The 22,764-nt window shown below is 36.6% G+C and overlaps 2 long non-coding RNA genes across 3 annotated transcripts in view; both read left to right on the top strand.

Annotated features, from left to right (window-relative positions):
- LOC124163953 overlaps nt 1–22,764 on the top strand; it is a 56,464-nt gene that overhangs the window by 6,086 nt on the left and 27,614 nt on the right. For both annotated transcript variants that reach the window (XR_006865890.1, XR_006865889.1), the window contains exon 2: nt 7,335–7,417. This is a non-coding gene — a long non-coding RNA (uncharacterized LOC124163953). The remainder of the gene's footprint in view (nt 1–7,334; nt 7,418–22,764) is intronic.
- Nucleotides 882–5,401, top strand: LOC124163956. The gene is made up of 3 exons (XR_006865893.1): nt 882–922; nt 1,521–1,667; nt 5,209–5,401. It is a non-coding gene; the product is annotated as an uncharacterized LOC124163956 (long non-coding RNA).

Below are 22,764 nucleotides of genomic sequence, written 5' to 3'. Positions count from 1 at the left end.
TCATTAAGTGCGATGCCTCGTAATGTAGGTTCGGAAATGTCAATTTCGTGTCACACGTTTCAGATGGCGGTAGATTTTCCATTGATGCTATCGTGTACATCTTCCCAGATAACACACACTTCTGTAATACAGCTGTAAGAATACACCAGTTATACATATGTATCTATACAGCTGTATTACACATGTATTACTCGCGTATTTTTACATGTGGAAATGATGCACATGTAATACAGCTGTAAGAATACACCAGTTATACATATGTATCTATACAGCTGTATTACACCTGTATTTTTCGTGTATTTCTACATGTGGAAATAATAAGCGTATGTAATACAGCTGTACGTATACACCAATTATACATATGTATTTATACAGCTGTATTACAGTGGTATTACATGTGTATTTTTACATATGTACAAATACAGCTGAAATACACGAGTATGAAGGCATCATCGCCTCTAATATTCTTGAACAAATATTCAGGTAGTAATCATTTCATAATAGGATTTATTTTCGATCTATAATTGTATTTATAATGCCGGTACCCTTTTTGGAACCCATATTTAAATATGAACGCTGATGGTAATGTTTTGTTGTTAATTAATATGCTTAACGTACTACGCTGCGCCATGGCCTCCTGCGCTCAATCGCCATATTATTAGACAGTCCTCTTTTTTTTCTCCGCACTCGTTGTTTATGTTGTGAAAGTTAATGTGGCCAGCTGTTGCTCGGCAAGATTTTCCGTTAATTGTAGAAGAAATACGGCACAATATGTTGTAGCTCGGCTCCTAATTGCTCCATTAGCACCAAGGACGTGTTTAAAAATTTTAGTTTCCCTCAAAATACTGAGAGAAGAGCGAAATGGCTTCAAATATGCCGAAGGGACAAGTGGCACCCGACAACGTCTTCCCGCTTGCGTGAGGTAAGTTTTTCTACACATAATGGTTCCTGGAATACAATTACCTTAAATTTTTAATAGTGTTGATCCACGTATTTCAATCATTTGGTTTGAACTGTGCACAAGTAGTAATTTTTAAAAATTTATTCCGGTTCAGATAATCCGGCGAGGTTCGTGACGAGTGTTTTAATGCTTCTTTGTTTTCTATTCATCAATGGAATGTGTGAAATTTTGTGATTAAAATACAATATTTAATCTGGGTTACTGAGATGATTGTCGTAGTGTTTACTAAGTACCAGAAAGTGTAACAATAACTTTTTAATGATGCTACTTTTGTATTCAATAAAAATATTTGTTTGTGTCAATGCCGGTATGAAGTAATCTTACGGTCGTTTACAACAAATAAAGACAATTACGTTTTTTGACTAGAATCTGCATATTCCGATACATAATAATGGATGAAACTTCGCTTTTCATTGCTTTATTTGTGTGTTGTTCATGAGAAGATTGACTGTGATATTTCGTAGTATGAATGCTAAATTTTAAGATGCAATTAAAATCTCGACGAGTCGCTTTTGCGACGAATCTTTTCCTTGATTCATTTCGAATTTTTTAATTCCAGTTTTGTAATAATAGGATTACATTCCTTCGGCTGGTTAAAACGAAAAAATACATCAACACCGAAATTTTGTCGTGGCCCAGGGCTGATGCTGTTGTCTGCTCCTGTGTACTTGAAATTTCAACATCTTTGGCCGAATAATTACTTGTGGTACGTATTCGAGCTTAGTAGCAAATTGTAAGATTTGAAAATTTACAATTAATTAGGTTTTTTTTTTAATGGTTTCAGTGATTATCAAAGAGGACGGTGCCATTCATGCCTAAAAATTTAGAATCATTGAAAAAATATGGCTTTGGAAAACTAGGAGTTTTTCATTATTTCTTCGTACATAATTTCAATTTCAAAACGTTATTGTCAGTGTATATTATTCATATACATTTTTCTAGGACTTATTGTTTTACTTATAGATTTCCTTTTACTAAGCCTATGTGTTTAAGTGTGCTTTTATAAATGCCATGTAAATAGTGATTGTGAAGAGTGGAAGCTTATTGTTAATGGTTAGATATAACTTATTCAAGACCTGATGTGTTGTTGTGTGAAAGTATTATGGTTTTAATGATATTTTGGAGATTTCATGTGCAATTAAAACTTCTTAACACTAGAATGCCGGGAGGGTGTCATTTTGACACCCATGCTTTAATATGCATTTTACATTGCAGATTAGTTTTATTTTGGAGTAAATAGTGTCAACTTTTGTTTAATACTGATTTTTTGCCCTAACATTAAAAAACTTAATGTTTTAATAGAGTATCACTGAAGAAAAAAATTTACAAAAAAATACCCTCCTGGAATGCGGCATCCATCGAAAAGATTGCGCTGAAACGTCGGAGGACGCATGAAGGTTGTAATAATACCTATATATAATCATTGAATACTTTTTTATTTCACTGCAATTGGTTAAATTTTATGTGCATAAAAAAATAAAATGAATATGACAGGAATGAATAGATAGAATAAAATGAATAAGACATTGTTTTTCTTCTTATTATTATTGTTAACTTTTTTCATTAATTTTTCGTCACAGACTGTAGAAGTGTGCTTCAAAAGACGAAAATTAAAATAAAACCATTGCGGTCACAAAACTACGACATTTTTAAAAATAATATGCAAAAACCTCGTATGAACCCAAAAAGAAATCAAATGCTTTTTCATACAGACTTACGAAAAGCTTCATCAAAATAGTAGATTCTCTACATTCTGGCACTTTTGGTCTGTTTTGGCCGTAGGTTTACTGACTTTTCACTGAGCTTACAAAAATCAACAGTTCTGTTTTCGTTGCATTTTATCTATACTTAACAATCCCTTGTCAGTTCTGGATTTAGTTGCAAGATATTCGTTGACTCAATGTAACGGAAAGCAAGCTATTCCGATAAATTTTGTAAAAATAATTCGGGACATCTTTTGTGAAGTTATTTCCTTATATATAGTATTCAGGAATATATAGTCACCAAGTCAAAAGTATTCTGGAAAGAAAAAAACAGGCAATCACCTGATTCTAGTTCTGACCTAGTATCAAGGACGCCGACTTACAAAAAATATTGGGGGGGCCCAAACCGGGGACCATGCCCCGGGAAATTTTCTAAGTAGTGAGTTTTAAGTTTTTTAAGCATTTTAGGAGAGTCATATGATCAACATTAGAACCCTGATCACTCGAATCTCTCGATATCTGGACACTCCGTATAAAATCGACAAGCCTGACACATTTTTTCCTCACACCCATTACGGATTTTTGAGGGGGCTCGGGCCCCCTTAAGCCCCATGGAGTCGGCGCCTATGCCTAGTATTTCCGCCCCATATGATCAATAATATTTACTTCAAAGTTTATCTCATTACAATACCTTACTGTTTCGGGCGATTTGTTAGAGTTGTTACTAATTTCAATATGAGGGCGAAGAGATCATAGAACAAGAACACATTTTTTTCTGTTTGCCCTTATGAACAGTAAGTCGAGATTCACCATTTTTGTTCAATTTATTTGAATACAACTCTTCCCGAGAAGCTTTTATTTCACCAGGTATTTCCATTCTTCCCTTATTTACGGTTCCTGAAAGGCAAGAACCCTTTTGTTTCGAGTAGAGCTAGCAAAAGTGATGCGAAACAAATGATAGTGGTTACATTCCTGCCCTTGCTCATGTAGGGTTGCATACGTTTCATTACAACATGATCTGAAACGCGATCGCCACCTTGACGAGAGCCGTCCTTGACGCCTCTGGTCAATCTGGAATTTAATGGAATCAGTTTACCAAATACATACTGTCTTTATATACTGCAAACCAGTATTTATGCCCATACTTATCAGGATTTGGTGCCATGAATTGCTTGAATGGACATCTAGCTTTGCTTGGAAACAGCTGTTCGTCAATGGTTATGTTTGGCCCAGGTTATGATTCCTCAGCATGGCCATCTCCTTCTTACGATCTTGAACAAGGAGTTGACGTCGCCTTGAAGTCTACCCAGCGTCTACCTAGCGTTACACGTCGGCACACCATGTCACGACCACGCACAATTTCTTTTCTGCCCGATAACCAGTGCAGATCCAGTATCTCAATTATGTGTATATGCGTATTGTAAAATAAATATGTGTATCTTTTGTGATTAAATTACTAAACTGAAATATACAAAACACTGAAACTGACCGTGCTCACTATTTTCATCATTTTTGGATGATCTAAATTGCACCTCCTGCGCAACCCAATCGTTGTCCGACTCAACATCTGCATCAGACGCCTTCTCCGACACGTCTCCAGAAATATCGTTCAGTATTTCAATACATTGCTCCATCGTAACACGTCTATGCAGTGCCATTATCAAGACAGAACTGCCGAGGCAAGTCAAGCAGCAGGTCGCGACCATAGCGACCCAGTCTGCCAAACACGCGCGCGAGCCAGGCAGCCGAACACAGGCTCGGCAGCAGCTAACTGCATTGTCGCCGCGTCACTTTACTGCAATGTTTCAGGGCATATAAGTGTCACCTCGGTAAAAAAAATTAGCTGGTTTCAAGGCGAATCATTTGCAAAAGGCAGCGGAATATACTTACCTAACGAGCTGCTAAACTTTTGAAAAAAGTAGTATACGTACAGCCGATGCTCATTGAAATTATGTAAAACAAACATTCATGAAGGTAATATACTATACTAAAATATACTATACTATACATAAAGGTACTACACATGAAGATAATGTACTACACTATACTAATTTGACAAATAATTATCAAGCCACATCCCACGAGACACCTAAACCAAAGAAAGAAATGATATAATATACTGGGTGTCAAAATGACACCCTCCGGCATTCAAGGTAAATTTGAATTTTTGAGACGAAAAAAATTAGGGGGGGTATCCCTTTTACTGTCGTTTTGTTAAGATCTAAAAATGAATAAAAGCCACGAAAGATTTTTTTCTACAACACTCTCTAAGGGCCAGCTCCGTAAAAAATTTACGCGTAGGGTGTCAAAATGACACCCTTCGGCATTCTAGTGTTAAGGCATTTCTTAGCGACATGTTGTGATAAACCTTGGATATTGTACTCCTAAATCCATTTGGTGTTTATCCTTCCTTTTAGGGGGAATTTCTGCCATTTCATTTTGCACTGATCCTATATTCTAGTGATTAGTTATGTTTACCATTGGTATACATTAATAAATTTGATTTGCATGATCACTTGCATGTTGTTGCTGCTGTTCATACAGATTCCCAATTTTATGCATCACTACTTCTGACCCGAAGCTGCCAGTAGGATGGCTGGAGAAACTGTCGACACCTATGGACAACTCAATGCGGAGGAATGCCCGGAAGCCAAGGCTCTTATGATATACCTACTTCAGTATATAATGAACTTTAAATTAATTGAAAATTTTTGAATGACAGAATATGCACAATTTGTGTGATGTGTGATTTGTGTGATAAATATTTAATAATGTATACATTTTACATTAAATGATAATTTTATATGAAAGAATTTGTATAGTTCCTGTTATATTTAATGATGTACATATTGTGCATTAAATGATAATTTTTAAATGAAGGAATTTTTTGTCTTCACTATATTCTTAATTTGCATTACAAATGGTTATTGGATGCATTCCTTTCTCATGGAATTCAGGATTCCCAGCATGACATTCACTTTGTCATTGGTCAGGAATTGCTAGGATTGACTACTTCATTGTCCTAACCTCCACTCTTCCCTGTGCTAGTCCTCACTGCTTGATAACACATCCTACGTACTTCCCTTTCTTTTATCCGTGAACTTCATAAAATGTTTTCCATCGAGAACTGTTCCATTTTCCCTTCAATCTTGCTCTTCATGCACTCAGGGTTTGTCCAATCCATTTTATTCCTCTCTGGTATCCTATATGGTCCTCCTTTTTTACTACTCTGTAAAATGTATTGTTTCTGTCTGTTCATATTATATTGTCAATGATGTTCGATCTTCAGGTTATGAGGGCCATCACGTTTTCTCAAGGAAGATGAAGGGCCTCTGCATTTGAACTAGTGCAGCTGCTGCTTAGAGTAGCTATGGTAAGATGATGTGTGATCAAGTGAAATTAGAAATACAGAGCATAAGTAAGGTTTAGGCAGATAAGTAATTTTTCCATTGATTGCATTTATGTCAGAGAAAATTCTTCTATTAATTCCCAGAGCAGCTAATATTAGAGGAATCAGCATGTTTAAGATAATGAGGTCAGCTAATGAATACTATTGAGCAAGAAACATAATTTAGATGTATCCATACATAGGATATACAGCTACATACATGTGTATATGTACATGTACAGCTGTAATACACGTGTATATGTACATATACAGCTGTAATACACATGTATATTTGCTGTACATGTACATATACAGCTGTAATACACATGTATATTTGCTGTACATGTACATATACAGCTGTAATACACGAGTATTACAGCTGTATTTTCCAGAAAAATACAGCTGTAATACATGTGTATTACAGCTGTATGGCAGGACTTTTGAGCTACTTTTACACGTGTAATACAGCTGTATTACAGATGTATACATCTGCTATACACCATGTATAATGCATGTAATACAGCTGTATTACAGGTGTATTACATGTTTTGTGTTATCTGGGTTGTCACTTCGGTGGACTCTGATTAATTTTACCTGATTTTTGTTTTTTTGGATCGTTGACGAAGTGCTTTACCCAAGGTCATTCGTGTGTGCTACTTGGTTGATTTCTTAAGGACTTGAGAACACTCAAAATGTTATGATTTGTCTCCCATCGTTGGCTAAAAACTATTGTGATCGAGTTTTCACCTAATCGCCGCAAGAAAATTTTGGAAGATATACCGGTGGCTTGTCATCAAGAGGTCATTGAGTTGTGTAGGACTGTCCTATTTGACAGCAGACTGCCTTGCATTGATGTTATCAGTCACGTAGTATTATGCGGAGCCTACGGGACTGAGTTCTTAATATTTCGTGTTCTGAGTTGGAATAGACGCCTCTCTTTAGTGTACTCGCCTAGTGGTTGTCATTCCTTAAATTTATCTCAATTATTCGGGAGTTTCCTACGAATACAACCAAGAACTTTCAGTTCTCGTCTTTTATTTTCTCTCCTTGTCCGTCGACTTACATGGCCTGAGCAATCAATAAGTAAAGACGATTGAATAAGTAAGTGGATTTACTATCATTTCTCGCTAATTTAATTTCTCGTTGAAAATTTTCCGTCGCCTTGGTAGCCTGATTTTGCTGCAATAGTACAATATATTCAGATTTTATTCATTTTCTACTCCCGATTCGTGCATGATAACAGCGCTTTGTTAATATATGTCTTTTTTCTTATTATTTTCAGAAAATCGAGCCGTGTGAAAGTAATGGTGTGCTATTTTACAAGTGATATTTCTTGGAATCCTTCCACATCGTGAGGAATGAAAGGTAAGCAATTTTCTTCTTTCAACATTGTATTATGTTATATGCCAAAACGTTGCCATTGGTATGCTAATCTTCATTGTTTACTAGAAATAGGAGTTTTTTTATGACGGGTGTGATATACTTAAGCGCAATTACAAACAATTTCATTTTTGTTTGGCTTCTTCCTCCGTGATTTCTTAAAAACTTTCAAATACCAGATAAGATACGAGGTGATTTTTGGGTTCGAGTTTTTTTTAAGCTTTTCTCGACATAAGTTGACGGATTCTTGTATTTATGATCCCATTCATAGTTTACCTGTTTGGCTAAACCTATAATTAGACCTCTTAGAATCAGAGGTATCTAAAATATTACCTGCACTTCGATATGAATATTAGCGTCTTCTGAATACACTTGACAATTTATCTTCTTATTACATTGACACTTGGTGTATAGTTGACCTGATTCATTTCGCAGCTGTCATTTTTTTGGGGCACTAGATTGGTTCTCATGTAATATTTACACGTTTACGTCTCATTATTATTTTCTATCGATTTTCCTGCTGTTATTCGATAGTATTTTAACTAGATAAAATAATCTTCTACCATAGAAATTTTCTGAAAATCTATTCGCCTTCAATGCACTCTCTTTTCTTTGCAACGGCAGCAGTTTTTGATGAATTCTTGCGCTGGTATCTAAATTTGGTAAAGCGTTTAGCAAAGGCTCCCAACTTAATCGTTCACTTCTTCCAAACGCATTTAGTTATAAAGCCAGTTAAGGATTCTGTGCAATTACGAATTCCTCGCTATAGATACTCCCGTGTAACGCTTGAATAACCTATCCTGCTGTTTTTTTACTCTTAGGGACACCTATCACAGTCCTTTTATTGTTTTCCAACGTTGTTTATGTGGATATTTTTCAGTCGCACATTTCCATTGGAGTATTTGACTCCGCAATAAAACAAGAAAACAAAATTTTATGAAACATACGGTTGAAAATACGATCGAATAATTGTAACATATTTGCTTACTCCTGAACTCTGCTTGCTGAATTTTGCGGATGGGAGGCGTTTATCATTAGAGTAGTTGAAATTAATTTTAGTCTTTCGCAAATCTTTGACTGTTCCGAATACATTTTTTCTTAAGTTCCTTCCTTTTTTAAAAGTTGCCCTCACTTCTGCGGTGATGACTTCAACAATCTCTATCTTCGGCCATCCTTTACATGTCGTTGTTGTAGTTGCATCCCATTTCCAACGCCAAAACTTGAATGCATCAAGGTCTCGGTCGTCCTTTCTTTATTTTCTAAAGAATATTTCCTTTTATGAGATTCCGTTTGAAGTTGTGTTGCTTGGGTAACTGTCCGATGATCTCAAGTTTCTTATTTTCCTTCTTTTTACCATTTGTTCTTTTTCTGGATGGACTTCATTGGGTGCGTGCCCAATAGGGTGGTTTCCTATTATTTTTTTATTGCCTAAATCGAAAGATTATTACTCCTGGAGTAAGTATTTCGCGCTTTTAGATTTTTAAATGACAACATCTATTTTTCGCGATTAAATGAAAAGTGAAAAATTTCAAGCGCGCAAAAACGCGACGCGTAAGTAGGAAAGTCCGTGCGACGCATTTCTGGTTCCCCCTCTCTCCTTGTGAAGTGACCTTGATCGAGGCTCTGAGCGCTGATAGGACGCAGGATGCTAGCGGATAGCTGAGTACCTTCCTGTCTGGTAGCGCATGGCTTAAAAAAGGTTTATTAATACCTTATCAAGCGAAGAAAACTTTCCGACCTTAGCCAGTTTTAATAGGTGATTATTAAGACATGTTTCCCTGAGCTCTGTGCCTCATGCTTGCATTGGTAACCTCAGACGATGTATAACTCCTATCTACTCGTGTAGAAACTAGGTCCCTGTGACGTCACACGGAGAGGAATCGCATGGGCGCCAATCTGGCCTTTTTCAAATGAGGATAAAATTTGACCCTTGCCATTCGTCTAAACCGGTGTTTCAAAAACCAAATAATTTGTGTGTTATGAATACACTAATGGTGGGTAACGAATCGCAATCAATGCCTATCGTTTTCTTTGATGAAGGAAACTACCCTATTAGAATTGTGTCCGCATAGTTCTTATACTCCTCCTCCTAACCTCATGTCAGCTTTTCTCAAGTTTGGTCACCTTCTTCCTTAGTGTTCATATCTCACATTCATGTGTCGGCGCACTACATTCAAAAAGTTTAAGCAATTTCTGCCTAGTCTCAATACTTAAACTGATATTTAATGCGAGCCCTCTTAAATTGAACGATTTAATTAGCTAACGCTATACTTTTTTGACCTCAGAATATAATTTTTTATCATCCCTCAGTGCATCTCTCCCTTTAAATCGAATACTGAATAGTGATGTTTTTTGGCATTTTCAAAAGTTCTCAAGGTATATTCTCAAAGTTTATTTAAACGGGGCGTTAAAAAATGGATGGAATTTTATTGCTAATGATAAATAATGTCCTCCCGTTCAATAATCGAATAGCCTTATTCGTTCGCTACTTCACGCCCTTCGCGTAACCTATGGTTTGATTATCAAGGGTCGAGGGGGGGAAATGCTATAAAGAAATAAATGGCTCTAAATTTATATTATCTTTCTCAAAACTTAAAACTGATAAATTCCACACGGAGTGAAAAAACAATTCGTTCATTCTATGAAGCAATATTTGATTGAGGGCAAATGAGGTAATGGCCATCTTGGCATGATAACAATAAATATTTCTTGCTGTGTGCCTGTTGCCTGTGGTATGCGATGGCCTTGGAAGCAATATGGTGAGCTACACATTGCTTAATGATCTTCCATTGGAGGATCCTACGATTTTAAAAAATCTTCGTAAACCTTTATCGCAGATTATTGAATCTGATGTTTTCATTTTTCATTATTACAAAGCGTGAGAGTTTTTTCCGCTTTCTTCACCTTAGGGATTTCACGAAGAACTCAATCTTACCCAAAAATTGACTGTTCATACACGGAATATCTGAATATTGATATTTATTAAATGTCTTTGAAGAACGCTATAAACTGTGTAGCATTTTTATAAAATGAAATTATAATTTACTTTAACTTTAAGAGTAAAAATAACGGAGTTAATAAGACTACAGTAAATTTTCGATTATTTTCATCGGTCCATCATTCTTGAGATGTGGCAAATTAAAGTTGCTCCGCCTTCTTCTAATGGTTTTTGAACTTCTTTTTACTTCTACTCTTATTACCCCTTATTTATGACTTATTGAAGAGAACCTATTTATTTTCATTAGTTTTCGTCAACACCACTATACGAATCCTTTGACTCATGACTTTTCTGCCGCTTTCGTTGTCCATGCTTAACTCTCATTAAGAAACGTACTCCATACGTAGCATGTGAAAACGTATTTCCTTGATTAAGCTTGCATTCTAAACTGTGCGTAGATTATTTTTTGCGCGGAATACCTCCTTTCCTTAAGTTACTGTACTGACTGTTTCTTGTTTGTCTTCGTCCTTCCCTGCTTTCTCTGATTTCCTGGGTAGTGAAATTCTTTCTCATCTTAAAGCTTTTGTTTTTTTTGGTTAAACATTTTTCCGAGTCTCCTCTCTTTTGATGCTAACATTTGAGATTTTTTCGTGGATGTTCGGCTGCGTATTACCCTTTTCATATTTATGAGGTTCTTCTCTTCTATGTGTCGTTTTTCGCCAGCAAATCGTTAATTCATGCTAATTCTCTCGTCACGGATGTCGTCTTCTGTAGCCCTCTCTGTGATTTATTTGACTGTTTTCTCGATTTCACATGAAATATTTCGAGAAAAGGTTCACAAATTGTCCCGTTCCTTTCGATATTTATGTTCTGCACGGTTTGGTTCACATTTCATCACGGCTTTTAAATAGACTGTGGGGAATTCTTCGATCATTGTACGAAAAAAAACATTACATTGAGAACTATGACAATTAAATTCAAATTCACGCAGTCAAAAGGCCTCTCCAAGCTGACAAATGCCATGAACTTTGGTCTGTTCTTTTAATTCTTTTGTTTATTTTCAGTCTAGTTAACAACATTGATTTTATAGAAAAATCTTCTCGGGATTGCGCGCGGGTTAGATTATTTAAGAGCGCCGACGTTTCGGGTACCGACTCGCTACCCTTTCCTGGGACCTTATAATTTCTGAATTTGACTTGGTCCACTTCCAGGAATTATTCTGGTCTTCGTTCTATTCTCCTGTAAATGATTCTCTTCGATATCTTTAACGAATATTTCATTACTTTGATCCTCACACTACTCTACTCCCTTGTTTTTCGGAAGAGGAATAATGATGTTCTCCCTGATGTCACTTTGTATATCCCCTGATGTATATATTTTGCATATGGTTTATAGAGCTTGTTTAAAGTCTAATTTTTTTGGATTTTCAATTAGCTCTGTAGACATATCGTCCATTTATGAAGCATTATTCTTTCTCAGGTCTGACATTACAGTTTCAAATTCCTATCATAAGATGCTAGCTCTCATTTCATTCTTTTCTGTATCGCATTCCTCTTCGATCATTATTTCTCTTCCTTTGTATCACTCTTCCAGGTATTCTTTCCATCTCAAAGTTCGGTCTTCCATTACAATCAGCACACATTATTTCGTGCCACTTACAAACTTGCATTTTACTTTGAAATGGTTCCTCAGAATTCTGTAGGCAGCTCCCACTTTTCCGTGGAAGAGGATATTTTCATTTTCATCGCAATGGTTCTTCATCCATGTTTATGTACCTTTCCTCGGTTTTCGACAATTCTCGTTCATTATTCTCCTGGAGTAGTACTTTTGCCCTTCCGTTTTCACACTCCTGAGTTATCTTCCGTCTCCCTTGAAGTCCAAGTCTTCATCTGAGAACCATTAATTTTCTCGACTACATTTCTTTCCCTCTGAGCCTCGATTTTTTTCTCCCTTTTGTTTTTATCATAAAATTAGATGGATTTTCATCCTCATTCCATTATGTTCACGGTCGACTTCTGCGCTACGTCAGCTTTTGTAGACCTTCTAATTTTTGAACTTATGCTTCGCAAAAGTGCGCAATGCATGAAATATTATTTCTGAACTAAATATTGCTTACGTATTTTCGAAGAATATATTTTTTGCATGCGATTCTTAAACAGTGGGTAGGCAACCACTTACTTGTGTTCTGTTCAGAATTCTAGGAGCATTTATCGTCATTAATTTCGTTTTATTGATCCGTAATTTCCCGTTAATCTAACATTCTTCCACAATTCCAAATCCATGAAACAATAAGATTTTATTACGTTCAAAACTGCTTGATTTTCCCGCTTACGTCTTCTACCACTTCATTTTCACTGACTGAAGTTGGTGTGTAAACTTGTACCGATACGATATCTAACGTTTTTGTCTCTATCCTGACCATTGCTAGCTTTTTCTGCAGGAAGTTTTTCATATGCATTTTGGACATTCCGGTCAGGGAGATGGTTCTTAGCTGAATTTGTATTTAAGCCTTTATGTAGACATTCGATATCAATTTAATGTGTTTGGTTCCATTCCCAATCACATTTCTTTATTTAATTTTCCCGAATCTTATAACGTATCTCGGATACTAAATCTCGGAGTTCGACTTTTCATGATGATTAAGGAATACCCACCACGCCTTCTTGAAGAAAATTTTCAACGTAAACTCATGAATGCATTTTGGATAATATTTTAACATTCTCATCTTTCTTGCTTTGTACTCTCTCCATTGCAAACACATACAGAAGACTTTTAAAATACTAGTGGATGAATTTATTGATTGCTTCAGACCTCGGTAATATGGCCAAAATCTTCAATTAAATACTATCAACGACACCATTTATTGTTAATTCCATTATTAATAAATCATTTTGAAGAAATTTATGCAAGAGCTGGACTTCATAGTACATATTATACAGTATAATAGTATATTATGTACTGGTGCTCGGCAGCGTAGCTCTCTCAAATATATATTCATTGTCAAAGGAGAGGGAAGAAAAGAAATTGGTTAAGGGAGTTATGGGCGATGCTTTGGGGATGCACCAGGGATTTTTATAATTAGTGAAAAATTGTCTTGGACAAAGGCGGAAATAAGATTAAGGGAATCAGAATCAAGCAATTCACTAGATATCCGCAACCAAATGTCGCAGATAGATGGTTTTTAACTTATATTAAGATTAAGACATCTATTTCTAAGTCTACATCTACATACTACCACGCAAGCCGTCTAAAAGGCGTGTGGCAGGAGTTTAGGGCACCAGCCATTTGCGCATAAAAACGAAATGCTCTAACGAAATTACGACTATCATTTATTAAAGTTCTTTATGGTTTGGGGGAAAAACGAATTCTCATATCCTTCTGTTCGGTAAAATATCTCTCCCAATTTATCGCTTTTGTCGGACCTGGAAATATAGTGGGGCTCTAATATTATGTTCTCCGTGTTGCTCTTAAAGATATCCATTCTGAATTGTTCAAGCAATCTAAGCATAGCGCGCAGCCTCCGAGTCACCAGCGGCTTCAACCCTAATTCGCTTAACATCTAGGTAACGCTGTCTGTACGCCCGTAGCAGTTTTTGACGAAACGCGCAGCCTTCCTTTGAATTTTATTCAGTTCGCGTATTGTCTTTCTGTAGCTGATCCCATATGCTCGCTGTATATTCAAGGTGCGGTCGGACGAGCGCGAAATATCACCTCTCTTTTACTTTCTCATCCGTAAATATTTACACAATACGCTGGACGAATACTAATTTCTTCGGGGCTATGCCGCAAATATTCTTTATATGTGTTCCCCATGTAAGGTTCGAGGTTATCGTAACTCCCAGGTACTTCACTTCCTCTGTTGCCTTTTTGTTAATACCATTCACAGCATAAGCATGGTTATAGTTGGATGAACTCTGCAAAAAATGCACCGACATGCATTTGCTCAGATTAAGTTCGAGTCCCCTCTCTTGGCTCCATAAATGAACGCTGTTTAAATCCGATGATAGAATTTCATAGAGTAATTTGCGATATCTAAATCTTTTGCTAAATCACTAATTTTGCGATAGAAGACAGCTCCGTCAGCAAATAAACGTTTTTGAAATAAAATTCGATGCTTTCCCGGCGAATATATTCAAAAAAGATTCAACTCCCTTCATTCTGCCAGATTGGAAGCCCGAATAGCCTTTTTTGAAACGTAGTTTTTTGCTAATTCGGGAGCTGGGGTCATTAATGTATAAAATGTACAAAAGAGGGCCGATTACTCTTCCTTGTGAAACACCTGATGTCACTATTATTACATCAGAGCTAATTCCGTCAGAAACTACTTTTTGTTTACGATCATTCAGGAAGATGTCGCGTCGATAGCTGATGCGTATCCAGTTTACCACTGTTTTGTTTAATCCGCATGACTGTGATTTGCATTAAAGTTTGTTGTGATGGACCATGTAGAAAGCTTTCTTAAAATCAATGCATCAACTTATGTTTTCGATTCACCAGATTTAAGAACTTCGTGTATAAAGAGCCTGAGCTGTGTTTCACATGATCTACCTTTTCGGGATCCGTGCTGACAGCCGTGGAGGAAGTTCCGACTGCCCAAGCAAGTCATGATGTTGCTAACGACGATATGCTCAAGTATCTATCCTATAATCGTTGTTAATGAAAATGGTTGATAGTTGTCTGGGTCATGTTTGTTTCCATTTTTGGATATCGTTGTTACGCTTGCAATTTTCCAGTTTAGCGGTAACTTTCCTTCAGATTTCACACTTCAGAGACTTCTTGAATATATTATATCTAATTAAGGTGCGATTTGTGGAGCAAACTCCTTGACGACACGCGCGGGTATTCTCTCTGTACTCGGAGATATACCATTCTTTATTGATCTTAGTTATTTAGTTACCCATCACGTGGTATAGAGATTTCTTTCATCGATTCCTCAGTACATGGGACGTATAAATTGAATTTGGTATCTTCTGTACTTTATATCTTTCGAAGTGGGAATTTAACGTTTTAGCATTTTCAATATTTTCGGTGACAAGTTTATCATCTTTATCAAATAACGAATCTACGGTTGAAGATTTTCACGGAAGCTCTTTCGCATACGACCAAAAGGATTTCGCGTTTTCTTCTAGTAATTCATCGAGTAGGGGAGACTGGGGCACAGTGGGACACGGGGCACAGTGGGACACGGGGCACAGTGGGACAATTGATTTATTTAAATAATTTACTCGGTCAAAGGGCAAATGCATTAAAATTAAGGAAGTCATATCACGAGGAATAATGCACAAAAATCTTATTTCCTAATCTTATGTAGCTTCGCGTAAATGTTATAAAATATGTTTTTTGCTATAATTTTCGTAACTTTCATGTTATGAATATTTATGCAATTCTCTTAATTATAGCAAGTTTCATAAGGAATGACTTGGTGAATACATTATTTAGAGACTTAGTAATATTTTTCTAAACATATTTTTCGAAAGTAACATGTTTAAAATTTTTGCTGACAAATACAAGACTTCAGGACATGCGGGGCACATTGGGACAGCTGACATTGGGGCACAGTGGGACAACATGGATTGGGGCACAGTGGGACAACTCGAATTGGGGCACAGTTTGATGCCGAATTACAGCCCAGGAGCTTCGTACTATCAATATCCGTTACCTAAACGCTCTCAAATTTCATATCATGCTTACTTTATAATGTTTTGGCTCCATATTGATGCTTTAGCATTTGAAGCAGTACATTTCAGTTAGTGAATGTGAGGACAAAACTAAAGAATGGCAATAGCAATGAACATGAGAAAAGTAATGCCGAAGTAAATAATTAGTGTGAACCCCGATCGTATGGACAATTTGTCTACATTTCCGGAATCCCACATCTGTTATATAGATGTGCTCTTTGTAAGGAACAGTTCAGTCTTGGTCAGAAGCGAGCTTGAGGTAGTGAGAGGAGAGAGTCTCATAAACAATAGTTGCTGCCACATTCCTCCTTTCTACAAGCCTGCTCTGGGAACATTCAGTGATTTGCGTGAAAGGAAGAAAAACAGGCAATAAAACTTGATTTTTAAAGAGAATTTTGAGGCAAGATTGTTTATTACGTATTATCTATTTAAATCAAATTATTTATAAATTGAATTTTTGAGATTCATAGCTTATAAAATAAATTACCACCATAGTAAACTGTGACTTAAAACTGCAGCACGACTGCACCACAGACTGTCTCCTCTGCGCACGAAAAAATTAGTATATGAGTTAGCTCAGAGAAATAGAAAGAAATACCCGCCATCTTGCGATCAGAAAGACATCGCTGATGTTGGTTTATTTTACGTTTTTTTGAAGCGGAATCCTTCGATTAGCCTTCGAAAACCAGAAGCAACCTCACTGGCCAGAGACGTGGGCTTCTATAGGACGGTTGTGAGTGCATTTTTTTCCGATCTATCAGCTCTTTATGTCAACATGTATTTTCCGCTGGAGGTGTAATCATGATGAAAGTGGTTCCACTACCGTTCAACTCCAGGGAAAAGTGATAGCCCTCAAAGGTGAAAACAAGTAGGTGAAGTTACCTCCTCTGAAAGAGGCTCCTCGATGTCATTGTGCTATATTATAAAGGTTCAGGTTAATACAATTCCTCCATTTCTTGTGTTGTCTAGAGTGAAATTCCTCCAAAAAATACTGTTGAAGTGTCCCATAGGATCAGTAGGTGCCGCATGTCCTTCTGAATGGATGGCTATCAATTTATTTTTACTGGTTTTAAAATATTTCATCGATCACGCAAAATGTTTTAAAGAAAACCCTGCATATAAAAAAGCATTTACATCTAATAATACATATTATTTTTACTTTCGGTTCAACCCTGTTAACCCAAGTATTTTTAATGACAAAGACCTTGCCCAAGAAACTGTCAAAGATCAGTTTGTTGGACCTTTAGAATTTCACTTAGAAACCGAGTAAAATCTCGAAAGCCCAGGACAACCCGGGTTGAAACTTCGTTTTAGAGAGCATAGTTTTCCCCCCTGAGGAATAACGTCCAAAATCTAGCAGGCTAATATCTAAACATGCTAGACAAAAGAAAAGATAGGAGATACCTACGGACACACCAGTTTAAAAGAGACTGGAAAATATCATCAATAATAAATAAAATAATATCATCAAAGGAAAGAGAGAAAAAAAAAGCCTGGTCATAAGAAAATGTTGAAAAATGAGCGATAAAATGTCAAGAAAATCAAGATTTTCACATTAAAGAACTAAAAAAAAGATTGGAAATGGAAGATATAGCTACAGTTTCAGAATAAAGTGACTAAATTTACCACCAAGGACAGTTGGCAGAACTTCAGCCATTAGCGTAATTAAATGTTGATGAAAAACATTGCATGCAGTGTTTTAAAGTTTATAATTACATGACTCAATAATATTTTTTATCAGCACATGTATCTTGAATAAAAATTTCTTGATTAAAATGTTCGCTTGCATGTATATTTCACCCATTAATGTTAATTAATTCATTTGTACCCTCAATTAATTTAAACTTTGTATTTTATTGAGTAATGCAAGCCTGTCCTACTCTGCCCCGTACACTGTCCCACTCTGCCCCAGCCTGGGGCAGAGTGGGACACTTTTCAACTAAGAAGAAACTTGACTATTTCAACTACTTTAAGTTAGTTGCATTACTTGCGAATTTTTTAATAAGTCGAGGAATATACTCTTTAAGCAATGGCACCAAAATCTTCCATTTTCCAATAATTATGTAGGATATAAAAATGAAATGCTAGAACTGTCCCACTGTGCCCCAGTCTCCCCTAGGTACTTTTTTCTTGAAATTTTGAATTTCATTTCGCATTGCTTTCTTGGTTATTGAGCGCTGTGCACACGGAAAAAAATTGATTAAGAATATCAAACAGGTTTGATAGGGAGTATTTTTGTTAAATATACTTAAACTTTGGTGTAAATTATTAAGCTCTTGATTTATTTTACCAAACGCTCTTGATATATTTCATCAAACATTTTGATATTTCATAATTTGGTCAGTTGCACGAGAGAGTTTGGTAAAAATAACTTAATTAATTCAATACAATTCAGAGATAGGTAACTTTTATCGAAGTTATGATTAATTTTACGGATTTTGCTGCGTGTTTGGTAAAAATTATCAGACTCTAATTTGTTATGCAAATTTGGTTCGATAGAAGTTTCGTAATCTATTGAACGGTCTGTCGTTCCTCTTTTGTTTATACCAATACACATTTGCAGTTGAAAGATTCTTAATCCGGCCTTGCATAAAAGAAAGGTTGGTAGAAATGACTTTATTTTCATTAAGTGTGATGGCGAATACGTTTTAATTTTGTTTGCGTTCATTCATCTGTTTATTTCAGGTTTATATTGCAATCCTATTGATTCTATTCCGTCTCCTATCCCTGTTAACTTTCAATTTTCACTATCTATGGTACTATTAATTATCCGTTATCGAATGCTGCGCTTCAGGATTCCTCTTAATGTTTAATTTCAAAGAAGACATATCCACCATACACTCCAAACTGAGTTCAGTTGGTCCTACCGACGGAATCCAGCAACTGTGAAGAGGCGAAAGACAATTATATCATCATTTGTCAAAGTGACTTCAGGATAAACCGAGTTCTATAAATGATTTTCTTTTTCCAAGGGGTTCAGCTCTTTGCACTTAAAAATACATGACATTTTCACCTAAAATCACTGTCATTGTAATTGCTTTTTATAAGTTTGGCAAACTCTGTTCCTTTTTTTGGCCAGCGTTCTTAAATAGCTTTAAAATATTCATATATTATCACATTGCTTATATTCATTTCCTTGTGCGCCCACATGGACATCATCACAGTCAATGTTGTTGAGAGGGCAAATTCCACTTTTAGCGATAGTGCCGAAATCATTGGGACTGCACGGAGGTATCTTTACGAATATGAATTTATGTCAACAGCCGCAGCCTCACTCCTTCGTGACTTTCGGCTCGCTTTGCCCGTTAGTGACGCGAGCGGCGACTTGTGTAAGCCCAATGAAATGCGCGGTGGGCAAAAACACATTAATGGACCGAATGGGAAATCCTCTCGTGAAAATTTTAATTTTTTCTGTGGACGTACAGTGGCATAAAAAAGTATCCCAGCAGAGTCTGTGCCGCCACCATCGCTTTGTGGGAGAATGGATGAATAATGAGGCGAAAGGCGATTAAATAATCATCATTTTTCAAAGTGACTCCACGATCAAACGAATTCTTAACGCGATTTAATTTTTCCAAGGGCTCCTTGCACTTACAAATACATGAAATGTCCACGTAATCCATGAAGTTTCCCTCTCTAACGGTGTATAATCTTTGGAAAGATACGAGGGAAATTCAATTACGGTCTTATTTAAGCCACCAAGGTCGTGACGGTTAATTTGCCTGCCTCGAGCCGAGGCTCGAACGTATTTCGTACGGCTCACCAGAATGTTAGCTCATTCGATATCCTTATCTGTTGTGCCTTCCTTTTTCCTCTATCTCCCTCTAAACCTCCTTTCCTTTTCCTCTTCGAAGCTACTCTGGCTTTCGTCCTCGAATTCTCTGAATGCCCACCTCCACCTCCTCATTTCCTCGTCTCTTATAATTTACTGCATGAATATTCGCTAGACGTAATCTGCAAGGCAGCAATGGTGAGGGGCGATTTTGAGCATCATGAATTTCTCTAAACACCTAAATAAATCATCACTTTAAAATGTTTTAGTAACTTACGTTACTTGCGACTTAAAATGTTTCCTACTCACATTTGCTACAAATTTAAATGACGAAACACAATTTTCCGAAGTAAATTTCATAAATCGTAAAAAATAAAATTTTATTTTTTCTTAGGGAGTGGCCAAAACAAACAAAAAGGACTTTATTTTTCTTTGGTTTGATACATCGCTTTCTTTTAAATTCCTCTGCAAACCAATTTTTTTATTGAAACAATTCATGACGTTTATTGCTGTCAAATTACTTTAGGCAATATTTAAGAGCCAAAGAAAATATCTAAATTAACGTGGACAAAAAAATCGAAGCACGAAAAACATACTCCAATGAATTCACACTTCACTTGGGACTATATCTCTTCCTTTAATTAAATTCGAAATCTTGACAGCATTTCGATGTATTATATATTAGCGTCAACATCTCCGGGTGTACACCCAGGTGTACATAATACAACTCTTCTTCGATTTGTAATGCTTCATTACACTCCTTGCTGCGTTTCTTCCAGTAGTACGCAGTACTTCTATTCATCTTTCGCTATGTTTCCGCTAACGTTAAGCTAGCTATCGCTACTGCCTCCAACATACCGACTACTTTTCTCTTCTCGCCTGTTTACAAAGGTATCTCAAAGGAAGATAGGAAGCATATCCTTCTTGATCCAAAGAAAAATGCGTTCTGGAGATGTGCTCGTCAGTTCTTCCAGAAAAGCTAAAACTTCTTCAAAGTCAACTGCATTCAAATGCGTGGCCCATCTAATCTGCGAGTTGACTGTCTTGCTTATCTCAAGTGAGAGCTTGCTATGGCCTGTAGTGATTTTTGTCGTTTCGTTGAGATATGCGAAGGAAAATTCAGAGTAGCTTTCCGTACGTGCGCGCTTGATGCCGTGGAATGCGCCTCAATTCTACGGAGTTCATCGCGAGTCATGCTGTGGGTTGCGGGAGACTCAGTGGTCGGTCGCGTATTTGGACGACGAAGAAAGGAAATGATTTGCCTTGTTTGAATTTCCTTCACTGACCAGAGAATAACAACCCATTGGAAAGGAAACAGACTCTCCCGTTGAGCTATAGTGGTGGCGCGAACTTTGTTGGGGTACTTCTTAGTACAGAGGCGGAAAAGTTAACGCAGAGCACATTTTATTCTGAAAGGGAATCTCAGCTCAGGAATCCTTGAAGACGATCACGCAGTGGGCTGAAATCGAAAAAAAGCTGGTCAAAACCTTAAAATCGATTTTTTTGAGTGCGGAATTTGAAAATTTACACAGTTGTTGTCAACACATAAGTGCATTTTTTGACGCAAGCTAGATAAATTTAAATTTAAACAAACTAGACATTTGGATAAATTTTCAAACAAATTAATTGGCCTCAAATTTGAACAATTTTCGCAAAAATTGCCATCATTGAAATATTTTTCGAAATTCAGAATGTTAAAACTAATGCTACACCTTCTGTAGTGATTCAATACAAACAAAAACTTATAATTTTATTATGCGATTTATTGTTGTTAATTCTTGGCAAATTTCACGACTCAGTTGTATTATTTGTGGCCGATACGATACAAAATATTGGACCCTGTCTTTTGTCGAAATTTTGTGTTCGTTTAGGATTATAAAAAAAAGGATCACCGAGTTACCGTGAGATATTTACACCACATATACAAAAAAACCTAAAGAGTATAATAGCAAAAGTAGAATTGCGACCACCTGCGACGCTGAAATTAAAATTGGTTTTTCGAACGTTCGGCACAGTTCGCAGCTCGCTGTTGGCCACGGGGAATATCGTGATCGACAGATGTTGGACCTTTAATCTTTTAAATTAGATTAATTGTATACAAGCTATATTATATTGGTACCACATTTAATTTCCATTTCATACAACCTTATTTCTTCACTTTCTTGCGATATTTATCGTCGATATGATACAAAATGGTGGACCCTGTTTTCTGTCGAAATTTGGTGTTCATGTGCAATTATAAAAAAAGGATCACCGAGTTACCGTGAGATATTTACACCACATATACAACAAAACCTATAGAGTATGATACCAAAGGGGAATTGCGACCACCTGCGACGCCGAAATAAAGATCGATATTTCTAACGTGCGGCGATATTTCTGCGGCGGACGTTGGGAAGTGAATCTTTTAGCAAGTGAATTGTGTATAAGATATAACTTATTTAGGGTCACATTTATTTTACATTTCTTATAACCTAATTTCTTCGCTGTCTTGCGATATTTATAGTTGATTCGATACAAATTGACAAATTGGAGGACTCTGTTTTTCGTCGAAATTTTGTGTTCACGTACGATTATAAAAGAAAGGATCTCCGAGTTACCTCGAGATATTTAAGTTAAAATTACATCAAACGTTTTAGTGTCCATCCAAAAAAATCAACAACTACCGTTAGTATCACGCAAAATAAAAATCGATGTTTTGCCGCGCGCGCAGTCCGCCGCAGCCCCTGATAGAATGGAAAGCCGGACGCGGCTAATGATAGGGTTGTTCACCAATTTTTTTTACTGTCGTAAATGAAAGTACACACCGAGGGGATACTGGCGGCAGTTTCAGCGCTTTTTTATTAAAAAATTTAACCCTTAAAAGGCTAAGCAAAAAGTGTGGAATACGAGGGTCGGCTCAAACGCTCCGAGAGGGCACGATGGTTGCCGAAGGCATGCTGAC

This window comes from Ischnura elegans, chromosome 8 (genome assembly GCF_921293095.1).
Source record: "Ischnura elegans chromosome 8, ioIscEleg1.1, whole genome shotgun sequence".
NCBI classification, from domain to species: Eukaryota; Metazoa; Arthropoda; class Insecta; order Odonata; family Coenagrionidae; genus Ischnura; species Ischnura elegans.
Note: the sequence above shows the minus strand (reverse complement) of the source record. Positions and strands in the feature narration are given on the sequence as shown.